General features: G+C 52.0%; 1 long non-coding RNA gene across 1 annotated transcript in view; it reads right to left on the bottom strand.

Annotated features, from left to right (window-relative positions):
- The window catches only part of LOC142301310 (uncharacterized), a 116,508-nt gene extending 111,540 nt beyond the window's left edge, over window positions 1-4,968 (bottom strand). The window contains exon 1 of the long non-coding RNA XR_012752754.1: window positions 4,077-4,968. This is a non-coding gene — a long non-coding RNA (uncharacterized LOC142301310). The remainder of the gene's footprint in view (window positions 1-4,076) is intronic.
- Between the last annotated feature and the right edge of the window lie 8,122 nt (window positions 4,969-13,090).

Genomic DNA, 13,090 nt, shown 5'->3' with positions numbered 1-13,090 from the left:
CCCACCAGGGTACGGAGTCGGGCCCCGCCACCACTGACTACCCCCGGACTAGTCCGGCCCGGCACCGGGTGTCCCATAGCCCTGGGGTGGGCGAGTCATAAGCAGCTACCCAGTCCCAGTTGACCCGGCCTACCCGGCCGCGGGATCTGCTCTGCCCCCACCTGCTGCAAGCATCCGACCACCGTCACCCTTGCCCTCTGCAGACACCAAGCCACTACCCCTAACACCGGCAGCGGAACCTCCAGTCCCAGTGTATGAAGCGCAGGCTGCAGAACCCCTGACCTTACCACCTGACCAGGCCGTGACAGAGCTTGTCCCAACACCAGCCCGACCAGACCCGTCGGCGTCACCGGGCCAGTACCCCGTTACTGAGCACTCGAACTCTGCAATCCTGGCTGCGAAGCAGCCGGTTTCTCTACCCACCATAGCGAAGGCGGAGCCTGAGGAGATGCCAGCTCCGCCACCGCGCAGCATCCCTGCGGCCGCTGGGGCCGCAGAAATCCGTATGCAGTAACGGTAGCTGAACCTGGATGGCTACCCACCAGTTTTGTTGAAAGTTTGAAAAATGACTGTTTCAGGACTTATCATCCTTGTTGAACCTTTTCGTGTTAATTGGAGAAGGCCATCTGGACCCCGAGATGAAGGGTGGCAAAGAAGTTAATGTTTCAAGAGGCGCCATCCTTGTTGAACCTTTTTATAATGCTTTGTTAAAAATAGAAAGGCCATCAGGGTCCGGAGCGGTGTACCACGAGGAGGTGGTACCAGAGGCCCTTGGTGGAGGATGGTGCAAAGGTTAACGGCTTTACAAGGTTAACTGGTTCGTCTGAAGGACTGAAAGCAGCTGCACCCGTCACCACGGACAACTCCAAGGTACTCAGGACAGTGCAGCACATTGAGTGAAGGTGGCACTGGGGATCCGGGTGGTTGGGGTGGCGGGTTGGGGGAAGCAAAGCTGCAAGAGGAGGCTGCCCCAGCAGCTGTTGCTTAATGTTGTTGACTGTTGTTGTTTCTGCAAGGACTTTAACCCTGTCACGGACCCAAGTAGGAAGCGACGGGTCCAGGTGTTTTTGGGTGGCGGGATGAAGGGATCCGGGACACGGGGAATGTGGACTCCGTGAGTTTTCTTTTGCAACATTTAGAAATATGCCTCCCTTGTGTGGGATGAGAAACTGTCATTGCAATGTTACTCCTTTTTCTCCTTACAGGAGCAGTTTTAATAAACCTCAGTGTGTCCTGTAGCTCAGGGACGAGCTACGTTTAACCAAGGGGGAATGTGACGCCCCTGCACTAGTCAGGGTATTACAGGGAACTGCACTCCTGTCCTTATAGTGCAGAACCCACCCTCCTTGGTTTTCAGGTTCCACCCAGTGGTATTGCTACCAACTGCATTCGAACCCCCAATCCACACTCACACCGATACAGGACAGACAAGCCAGTGGGTAGGTCTAGCAGGAGAGTGCCACCCACCTTGAGGGTCAGACAGACTGTTGGGAAGTGACAAGTCAGTGAGCTTCAGGGGAGCATAGGGAGAGGAACTGTAGTAGAAACTCTCAGAAGGGAGAGGGAACTGGGGGTTGGAGCCCCCAGGAAAAGTGAAGTAGTGGCCCTCATAGTGTGAGGGGCCGAGGAGTCGAAGCTCCCGAGAGGTCGGACTAAATTGGGACACAGCAAAAGCAATACTATTGGGAGCAGATACCTGGACGTGCTCCCCTTTCCAAGCGGATATTGTGCACTGGGACTTTTGGTTCACCTGCAGCATGTGTGTGCATTGACTTTACAAAACATCATCCAGCACCACGATTACGACCTGAGTGAGTACACGGTTATCCCCTGCTACCATCTAGCTCTTTGCTCAACTGCACCCCACCATTCAGAGTCCCGGGGCCTTCCCTACCCGTGGAGGGAAAACGTCATCTGGTTGCCCCCATTCCATCACCCCTGGGTACTCTCATTGGCAGAGACGGTACTTCCCATTACTGCACACTACGGGTGGCATCTAGAACTATCTACCCCCTGTAAATAATCCCCCCATTACATTTAGAGTGGCCCCAAGCCCCCGGATATGGAGACTCTCGAGCCACGAGTAACCACCCCCGGATCCGAGCGTTTCAACTGCTAATGGGGTGGCACAGCTGCATTCCACAAATGTGTCTTTCAGCACCTGGCTCAACTTGTATGTTCTCAAAAATATTATTTGATATGCTACTACGCTATATACAGTGTGTTCACCCATATCCTGTCCACCGCCATTAACTTGAGAACGGCGGCAGCTATAGGCAAAAAAGTGATGTCTAGGTAAAGCATCCATGCGCTACTAATGATACCACCTCTAGTGCCACCTGGTGGAAAACAATGGAGTTAGCATTTTTATCTCAAAAACGGAACGAGATAGAAAAAAAAAGGGAATTACAAAGTTGTAGGGCATCTTCAATTCAATACGAATCGACATCGATTCGTATTGAATTGAAGATGCCCTACAACTTTGTAATTCACTTTTTTTTTCTATCTCGTTCCGTTTTTGAGATAAAAATGCTAACTCCGTTGTTTTCCACCAGGTGGCGTTATACGTGATTTCATTGCGTAGCGCATGGCTACTTTAATATACCTAGACACCACTTCTATGCCTCTAGTTAATGGCGGTGGACAGGATAGGAGTGGACACACTGTATAAATTAGTTTTGTCCAGTCTGATGACCATCCTCCCTGTGGCATCTGTCCTTCCTCTCTTCTCCTAATCGCATGCTTCTGCTTTGATTGACATGGATAACGTGTTCTGTGCTATCCACACAGGGAGCCAAGATCTTGTATCTGTCCAGTAGCCTCGAAGGACCACCATGAACAATCTATTCTTCCCTGGTGTGGGAAGAGTATAGAAAATTAGTGGAAAAGCGCCAAAATCAGGATGACATTGCAATAATGTATAATGTTGCTTGGCTCTTGTGCAGTGATGTTCTATGCTCAACCTGCAGCATGACAGAGTAGAGTGTACCTGTGCTGGCCTTCATGGCTTCTGCACTAGTGCAACATCTCAGTTCCCTATGGGGATTAAGCAAGATGCATCATCCACATCAATCAAAGCAGGAGGATGCAAATGGGAGCAAGGAGGAGGGACAGACGCCAAAGGGAAGATGCCTGTAATCAGTGCCGGACTAGGACTGAAAAGAGCAGACAGGGCCACCTACTATGAAGTGAATGTGAAGTATATTTGTTTGCATATTGCTTGAGGTCTATAGCACAATTACAGCGTCCAAACTGCTGTAATCCAAAATTACACTCTATGTCATTTAAGTCGTCCTACAGAAAATTTAGATTGTTCTTAAAGGGACTCTGTCAAAAGGCAGGACTATATTTGTAATAAAAACCTCAATAGTCTTTATTACATGCTGTCAAAAAACAATGGCAGATATTCTGCCCCCCTCCCTACACACATACTTGCCTAGATGGGGGTCTTTATTACAATTATGACCACAAACAACCAGTCAAATAGATCTGGCAACATTAATCCAGCATACTCATAGGATAGAAAAGGAGCACAATGAGCACTAACTGGCCACTTGGAGAAAGTGGAGCTAAACCTTCATGTAGACGACATACGTAGCAGAGCCGAATGTAGAAGAAATAGGTGTCCCTCATCCCGATCCATAAAAGTCCTTTATTATGTTTGCTTAAAAATCATGGATGCAGGAGGGCGAAGCAGCGCTGCCCACATCCCCCTGCATCTGTTTTTTTTAAGCAAACAAAATAAAGGACTTTTATGGATCAGGGTGAGGGCCACCAATTTCTTCTACACTCGGCTCTCTTATTACAATTATTACCCTATCTGATGTTAGAGCAACGTCACCTACAGCTCTTTACAACTCTTGGGCTGGCCGAGAACGGTTTCACTGTTCCAGAAAGCCATGGAACCCATAGGGTGGAGGGGCGACATGACTAGAGGGAAGGGAAGGAGTGATGGGGTTAATGGAAACAGGAATGGTTTGTTTATAAGGCAGAGTAAAGGGATTGGTGGGTAGGAGGAGTTCCCTGGAGGAAGAGGTGGGACAGTTGAGGGGTGTAAGTAAAGGACTTTGACTTACCCCCTCTCTCTTGACTTCCGGATATGGAACTATCTGACTGGAGAGGTTCCTATAAGGTGTCAGGACGTCACCTTCTATTTCTCCATGGAGGAGTGGGAGTATTTAGAAGGACACAAAGATCTGTACAAGGACGTCATGATGGAGGTTCCCCAGCCCCTCACATCACCAGACTTCCGGATATGGAACGATCCGGACGTGCGACAGGATGGCTGCTACCCGGGAGCAGCGGATTCATCATGGCAGTGCACGGGCCCCTGGCAGCGCGGTCCCACGTCTTGGCTGCTGGGGGTTAACCCGTTGGCACTTTCCCCTCGCTCCCCTGTCAGCTGCGGGCGGCGTCCCCCCTCCCTCATATCTCAGGTACTTGCCGTGTGCGGGGGGAGCGAGGAGGAGATGCGAGAGCCCCTTCGGGGACCCTCCGCGGTAGGACGTGGGCAGGGCAGTACTCAGCTGCTGCTCCGGCCGCGGGAGGAATCTCCGTCCGGGCCGCGGCAGCCGGGAGGGGGGCGTGGCTTGGCTGCGGCCTACTTCCGGTCCGAGCCGCGGCCTGGATTGCTGGATGCGGCGGCTCCCGGACGGGGAGAGCGCCCGGCGGTGACAGAGGCCAGGTTTACCCCTCGCGGAAGGCGGGGGGGGCCGCGGAGCTGCAGCCAGTGGTGGGTCCGGCACCAGGGCAGGCGGGCCTGGGGCGACGGGTGCCCAGGAAGCGTCGGTGAGTGGGGGTGACGGCAGGGGCCCTGCAGTTCCTGCTTGGTCACCCAGATCAGGTTGCAGCTCCCGGCCGCGGCGGTCTCCCCCAGGAGGTGGAGGGCCCAGCAGACAGAGGCTTTCATGGGGCCCAGGAGGGCTGGATGCGGCGGCTCCTGGCCAGGAGAGCGCCCGGCGAGGACGGAGGCCAGCGTTACCCCCCCCCCCCCCCGCGGGTGGAGGGGGGGGGGGGGCGGGGGGCTGCAGCCAGCAAGGGGTCCGGCACCAGGGCAGGTGAGCATGGTGCGACGGATGCCCGGGAGGCGTCGGTACGTGGGGGTGACGGCGGGGGCCCTGCGGTCCCCGCCTGGTCACCCAGAGCAGGCGTGCAGCTCCCGGCAGCGGCGGTCTCCCCCAAGGGGGGGAGGCCCCGGCGGACGGATGCCTTCTGGGCCCAGGAGGGCAGGAGGCTGGCGGCTCTGGATGGAAGTCTGCTGGCAGCGGGTCGGGCCACAGGTACCCCCTGTCCTTGCAGGTAGCAAGGGGGGGTCAGGCCAGAAGATAAGGCCCGCGGTGGCAGCCCGTAGGACGGGACGGTTTCCGGGGTTGTCGCCGCGGGACAGAAGATGGAGCTTGGAGGATGGTGCCCACGCGGCGTACCAGGAGGACGGCCGTGGTGGTGGCAGCGCTTCGGCGGCGTCTGCATTACATGAGCCAGAGGCGGTCGGCTCCAGCGAGGAGGAGGAGGAAGCAGCGACGGATGAATCAGACGTCCGGATGGCGTGATTTTTATTCCAGGATATGCCGGGTCGCGGTCGGGTGAGACGGCCGTGGATTTGGCAGGGCTGGGGGGGGGCGGCTGCGGACACGGCAGCGCCGAGTGGGTTGGTGTTTTGACCAGGTATGGGGTTTACTGAAGTGGTGTATACGGTTGTGGAGAGTGCGCATGCACCGCCGGCGGCATGGACGGGATCGGTGGTTAGTAGGCACAGGTGCGGCAGGCAGAGTGAGGGCGCATGAGGCGGCAGGGGAGCATTTTCGGGCAGAGGCGGCAAGGGCTGTGACAGAGTGAGTGGTGAGGAACGAAGAGGGGGATGAGGTGGTGCGTCTGGCTGACAGTGGCCAAGTGTGAGAGGTATGGGTGCTTCAAAGGCCCGCTGGGGGGGCTCACTTGCTGGAGGATGTGAGGGATAAGATTTGAATGGGGAACGTGTAGCAATAGTTTCGCTGCTCCCCCGGGAACAGTTTCACCTGGATTAGGTTAAGCCAAGTGATTCCAGGAAGGATAAGTAGAGGGAGGGGAGCGCCGGTGGAGGCTCACCCTCGTACATTTGCAACGTGGCTGCGGGCATTTGCGTTTTTTGGCAAGGGTATCGGGGGAAGGAATTGGGTAATTGGTTCGGCATGGTTCGGTTATATGGATCCATTTGGGGTGGCTTGTTAGGTCATATGGCGGTTTAGTCTGGCTTCAGTACGCCGAGTAATTTCAGCAAGGGAAGGTGTTGCGTGCCAGTATGCGGTAGGATCATACGGGCACATCCTTATGGCTGCAGTGGATGGCGGCTCCTAGTCAGCCCCCCCCCCTTTTTGGGGGGTAGTTGGCTGTTCGGGGTTTGGAACCCCGGCGACACGGACGATGAGGGTTTTTTGGGGGGAATAGAAGGATGGGTGGTGCAGATTTGGCGCGGACGGTTGTCTTAAGCATAAGTGTTGGGTTGTGGTAAGGAACATAGTAATTCTGCGTCATTCTATTTATATTGGTGGATCTTTGCCTCCTTATTGGAAGTTTGCGCTGGGCTAGGGGACACCTGGTGGTTGTCAGTGGAAAGAGGGGTCAGGAAGTGGTGTTGGGCAGGATGGGTGGGCCATTCGGGGCCCTCCTTGTCACGATTGGGTTTCTCTGTTGGGGGGTAGTGCCGGAAATGAGCCGTATATAGATGTATATATTTCGGCTTGTTCAAAACGTATCTTATCTGGAGGAGTCATCGGTGTATGCCTGCTTGGCTCCAGAATTGTCGGCGGTTTATTATGTGTCGTTTGACAGAGGGTGGGATTTGGTAAAGGCGGTGAGCCGGGGAGCATTGATGGCAAAGGCGAATTTGGAGGCGGCATTTAGGTTGTTACTGGTGCACCCTGCTAGCTAGCAGTTCTGGTGCTGCGGTGGGGAGGGGAGTTATTATTATGTTGATCGGTGGGTGCTAATGGGTTGTTGTCCCATTTTATGTTCCTTTGGAGGCGGTTATTTCTTGGTGGAGTGGTTTGTGCGTGGTGTGTCCCAGCTTACACCTCTTATTCATTATAGGTTGATTCTCTTTACATCGGGTTGGCGGGTTGATGATTCGTTGGGGTTGATTGTTTTATTACAGATGGTGGTGGATACTCTTTTGGGCCTGTTGGCGCAGGCGAAGACTGAGGGTCGAATGCCAGTGATACGGTTTGTGGGGATAAAGTTTGATGTTATGGTCAGAGGGGTAGGATTCGTGGGTAATGGTGTGGTCCTATGGGCTGCGATAGAGGCAGTTAGGTCAGCTAAGACGGTGCGGTTTCAGGCGGTGCAGTCTTTGCAGGGGCGGTCGAACCACGGGTGCAGAGTTACGCCGCTGGGGTGCGTGTCTGCTGGACGGCTGGCGATGGCTGCGCCAAGGGTGCAGCCATCGGATCTTTTGTGTGTGGTCACGAGGGAGATCAATGATGATCTGATGGTGTAGGAGGTTTTTTCTTACGGCGATTTAGTGGCCGCGGATTGTGGCTGGGTAAGGTGCTACCTGATGGAACGTAGCTGCGGTACTCGGAGGCAGCGGGTCCAGTTGTTTTCTGGTTGGGCATTGTGGGGTAGCGCTTCCAATCGGTGGTAGTGGTCGGGTGGTGGAGGTTGGCAGTTTTTTCCAAGAGGAAGGTGTGCTGTCATTCTGGCTATCAGTTGGTGGAGAATTCGATTAATAGTTGGTTTGCTAATCCTGGGGCCAAGGGTGGCGTACTTGCGACAGTTGGTTTCTCAATTGGATGTGTTTTAAAAAAAAAAAAAAATGTTATGCGTGGCGCAACCAGTACTGGGGTTCGCCAAGGGAATAGCAGCTGCTGTGTTTCCTTCCAGTTCTGCAGGTCTCGGGAGTTGAGGCCGGGTAGCAGACGAGGTGGGCACGGTGTGTCCGGAGGGCTTGTGGAGTCTGGTGTGGCTGTGTTGGGGAGCGGCTCGGTGCCCAGTGACTGAGGTTATTTGGGGCTGATATTCAGAAGTATGGGTGGCGCGGATAACGTTTGGGACAATGTGTGAGGAAGGCCCGGTGGAGTATTTGATGGTGGCGTTGGCAGTGGTGAGTAACGGTTTTCAGGCTGCTAGGCCGGCGTCCGCAGTGGAGCAGAGGGTGGCGGCTGTGGCTGTCTTGTTAAGGATTAGATGTGGAGAGATGTTTTCGCAGGATCTTAGGGCGCGGCAGGCCTTGAAGGGTTTGGTCGTAAGGGTGTGAGGGAGCGGGATACAAGGGTCCGTCTCCGTTGTTTTGTGGCAGCGTTTGGTGAGTGGTTTGTGGCGGCTATGTTCATCTGAGCACGAGCGGGTTTTTGTTTCCCTTGTCCAAAACGGTTTGTGTTAGCCTTTTGGGGGGCTTTGAGATTGTGGGGTTGGTCAGCCCATCTACGGTCAAGAGCGGAGGTTGGATGTTGGAGGATATGTTCGAGGTGGTGCAGTGGGTTGAGCGCCGGCTTTGTCGCTCACCGAATTAGATTAGGCGGGTGGTGAAGGTTGGTGTTGTTATATGCGGTCCCGGGTGCGGAATTATGTTGTGAGGGCGCCCAGGCTCATTATTGTGTCGCGTTTGTTAAGGTACCATTTTGTGGCAGTGCTGCAGACTTGATTGCAGGTGGCGGGGGTGGGCGCCCGGAATACTATGGGTCGTATTCCTTCTGGATTGGGCTGCCACGGAGGCCCCTCGGTGGGCTCAGAAAAGGGGTTGTGAGAAGTATTGGGAGGTGGGAGTCCTCTTGTTTCGGTGTTACGTTTGGCCTCAGTTGTTATCGGGTTAAGGCAATGGGGGCATTTGAGTCTTTTGGGAGTGGAATGGGTTGGCGTAACAGGTTGGTGTTATCTGTGGGTTTATAACCCCTGGGTTTTTGTGGTGAGGGTGTGCCTCATTTGGATATTTGGGCATTCGTTGGTTCTCGGGGCCTCGACGGTCTGAGGCTCGCCTGAATGTTGCCAGTTGGGTCTGGACGGGTCGATGGTACTGGTCCAGTAAATTGGAGGCAGCGATTTGGTATCTCGAGAAGTTATTTATGAATGTTTTAAAAAAAAAAAAAAAATTGTTGGTTGTTGCATTGTGTAAGACATACCTGAGCTTAATCGTGGGGTAGTTTTGATAGTGTGACCAGGTTGGAATGGCGTGTGGCTCGTGCGATAGGCAGTATCAATCGAGCCTTATTGGGGGGGCGGCGCCAAAAGTTGGTGGCGCTGAACTGGTGGTTTTGGGGATGCGATGGGGGTGCATCTTCACGTGCTTGGTGCTGTTTTGTGGACGCTGGGATTGCGTGGAGGTGTGGTACAAGCTTTTGGTGTGTGGCGGGTCCAGGCTACGTAAGGAGTCACGTGCCCTGTCCTGTGGCGGGGGGTAGGTCTGGTCCAGAGGCGGTTGAAGGCAATGGTAACTGGACAGAGAGACACCATCTTGGTATGGTGGCTCCAGGTTCCGGGATGTTGCAGGCACGGGGTTCTGCAAAGTTGGGGGGTTAATCCGTAGGTGATTAATACCTCATCTCTGGGTCGGTGTGTTGCGGCCAGGGATACTGGGGTGAGAAGTGGTTCCTGGACTGGGCCTACTCAGGGTTGTATATTTACTGTATTGGTTACTGTGTTACCTATTGTTATTTGTTGGGGTCGCCCGTTGGACGGCGCCCCCTTGTGTTAGTATGTAAATAATAGGTAATAAAGGCTGCTGTGGCCAATTTTAAACCAAGTCACATGCAGTTCGTGTATTATTTACAGATGGTATTGGTGGGTAACACACATACAGCACGACTGGAGAATCCTTCCTCAATGGTCAAGAAAGCCATGGAACCCATAGGGTGGAGGGGCGACATGACTAGAGGGAAGGGAAGGAGTGATGGGGTTAATGGAAACAGGAATGGTTTGTTTATAAGGCAGAGTAAAGGGATTGGTGGGTAGGAGGAGTTCCCTGGAGGAAGAGGTGGGACAGTTGAGGGGTGTAAGTAAAGGACTTTGACTTACCCCCTCTCTCTTGACTTCCGGATATGGAACGATCCCCGCCCACCCTCCCTTGTGTTTAATGCCGAGGGGAATTTGGTCTGGGTTGTTTCTTTGTCACAGCAGCGGGGGGTAGGTCTGGTCCAGAGGCGGTTGAAGGCAATGGTAACTGGACAGAGAGACACCATCTTGGTATGGTGGCTCCAGGTTCCGGGATGTTGCAGGCACGGGGTTCTGCAAAGTTGGGGGGTTAATCCGTAGGTGATTAATACCTCATCTCTGGGTCGGTGTGTTGCGGCCAGGGATACTGGGGTGAGAAGTGGTTCCTGGACTGGGCCTACTCAGGGTTGTATATTTACTGTATTGGTTACTGTGTTACCTATTGTTATTTGTTGGGGTCGCCCGTTGGACGGCGCCCCCTTGTGTTAGTATGTAAATAATAGGTAATAAAGGCTGCTGTGGCCAATTTTAAACCAAGTCACATGCAGTTCGTGTATTATTTACAGATGGTATTGGTGGGTAACACACATACAGCACGACTGGAGAATCCTTCCTCAATGGTCATGCCCTGGGCATGCACAGTAAATCAATGAAGCTGGTGAACTTACAACCTCTCAGGAGCAACTGGCTTACAGTCATAGGGGTATGGACAGAGCCATAAGTCATTTTATTTTACCTTGACATTATTATATATTTGTTTACTTTAAAGGATCAAGATTAAAATATACTGACTGTAGCTGGCATTTTACACGGGACACTTCTGCTGAACATGGATACACTGTAGTTAGTTGTTAGTAACTGTTAAATAAGTAACCCACTACTTTGACACCCCTTCTGAAGCCCTATGTTCCACCTCCCCCTAAGGAAAATAATAACACCTATACTCATTTTTCGTGCTGGCACCATTTCAGTGATGTCAGCTCTGCCTCTTCCGGGGTTCACATGACATTATATTACACAATCCCTGTGGAAAATCAGCACGGGCTTCACTTTATCCCCTGTCAGAAAAATCAATACATCCAGTGGAAGTAAGAGGTGCTGCTCACTCATTTCCTTTCGATGTCAATTACATCTGTAGAAGGGAAGACTGAAGCCAGCGCTGATTAGTCGCAGGGATTGTGAAACATAAAAATGTCACGTGAGCCCTGGGAAAGCTGGCAACACTGATATGGTGTTATTTTTCCTGGGGGGGTGAGTGTGAAAACAGGGATTCAGAAAAGATTGTCTGAATAGTGAGGAACAGTTTTAATAAGAATAGAAATGTGGTGAGAATGCTCTAAAAAAATTCACTGGACTGGGCCAAGTTATAGGTGTTATCCACTACCTGGACAATGCCTTTTTCAAATAATGTTACCTCCCTTGTAAAATAATAATGACATATACTCACGTTGTACAGAGACAGAGAAAGAGACAGACTGACAGGGAAAGAGACAGCCTGAAAAGGAAAGAGACACACTGACAGGGAATGAGACAGACTGCCGGGGAATGAGACAGACCGACGGGGAATGAGACAGACTGACGGGGAATGAGACAGACTGATAGAGAATGAGAAAGACTGACAGAGAAAGAGAGATACAGACTGACTACATGCACAGTTACAGACACTATACATTACCCCATTTTGCAGCTCCTGATCGGTGCAGAGCAGGAGAAGAACCTCTGTGACCTGCACAGAGGCTGCAGCAGCTGAACAACAGGACCTGCCACTTCCTTAGTCATGTGATAAGGCACATGACTAGAGTTGAGCGCGGTTCACGGTTCGAGGTTCTCCAGTTCGCGGCTCGAGTGATTTTGGGGGCTGTTCTAGATCGAACTAGAACTCGAGCTTTTTGCTAAAGCTCGATAGTTCTAGATACATTCGAGAACGGTTCTAGCAGCAAAAAGACAAGCTAATTACTAGCTGGCTTTCCGCTGTAATAGTGTAAGTCACTCTGTGACTCACACTATTATGAAATTTCAGTGTATAGTGTGCGGGAACAGCGCATTCAGATCACTGCTGTTTGGATAATGGTTTTTTTTTTTTTCCTTGTCTTCCTTCCCTAAGCGTGCGCGTGTAGTGGGGCAGGCCAGCATGTCAGCCAATCCCAGACACACACACAGCTAAGAGGACTTTTAGCCAGAGAAGCAACGGCATGTGTGATAGGATGTCCATGTCACATGTCCCTGCATTATAAAAATGAGTATCTGCCCATCCGGACGCCATTATCTCTTCTGCGTCTGGGTGTCAGTCACCGCTGGCGTAGCTCCTGTCTCCGATACTGCTGTGTACGTTCTATACACAGCGCTGTACAGAATAGGGATAGAAGTTCCTTTCAGCCCTTGTAAGGGCTAATACCGGCAGGGTCAGAGCCATATGTGACAGTCAGGTCCGTGAAAACAGATTTTAACAGCTACACAAGATGACCGCGTCTGTGTAGCTAAGGTCAGGGATTTCCTCGCTGCATTTCCCCATTAGTCGGGATAGAAAGGGAGGCTTCCTTTCCTCTACCCAGACCCACAACCCTGCCACTGTACCCTCCTGCCCTTTGCACACTCAAACTCATTGTTACTAAGCCATTATACTAGCAAACACTGAGGAAACTTAGTGGCATCCTAAACGTGGCTGTTGGACTTCTGTATTGTCCCACCAGTGCAAAGATATTTGCAGCACGTCTGCCTGCATTGCACACTCAAACTCATTGTTAGTAAGCCATTATACTAGCAAACACTGAGGAAACTTAGTGGCATCCTAAACGTGGCTGTTGGACTTCTGTATTGTCCCACTAGTGCAAAGATTTTTGCAGCACGTCTGCCTGCATTGCACACTCAAACTCATTGTTACTAAGCTATTATACTAGCAAACATTGAGGAAACTTAGTGGCATCCTAAAAGTGGCTGTTGGACTTCTGTATTGTCCCACTAGTACAAAGATATTTGCAGCACGTCTGTCTGCATTGCACACTCAAACTCATTGTTACTAAGCCATTATACTAGCAAAAACTGAGGAAACTTAGTGGCATCCTAAACGTGGCTGTTGGACTTCTGTATTGTCCCACTAGTGCAAAGATATTTGCAGCACGTCTGCCTGCATTGCACACTCAAACTCATTGTTACTAAGCCTTTATACTAGCAAACACTGAGGAAACTTAGT

This window comes from Anomaloglossus baeobatrachus, chromosome 4 (assembly GCF_048569485.1).
Source record: "Anomaloglossus baeobatrachus isolate aAnoBae1 chromosome 4, aAnoBae1.hap1, whole genome shotgun sequence".
Taxonomy (NCBI): domain Eukaryota; kingdom Metazoa; phylum Chordata; class Amphibia; order Anura; family Aromobatidae; genus Anomaloglossus; species Anomaloglossus baeobatrachus.
Note: the sequence above shows the minus strand (reverse complement) of the source record. Positions and strands in the feature narration are given on the sequence as shown.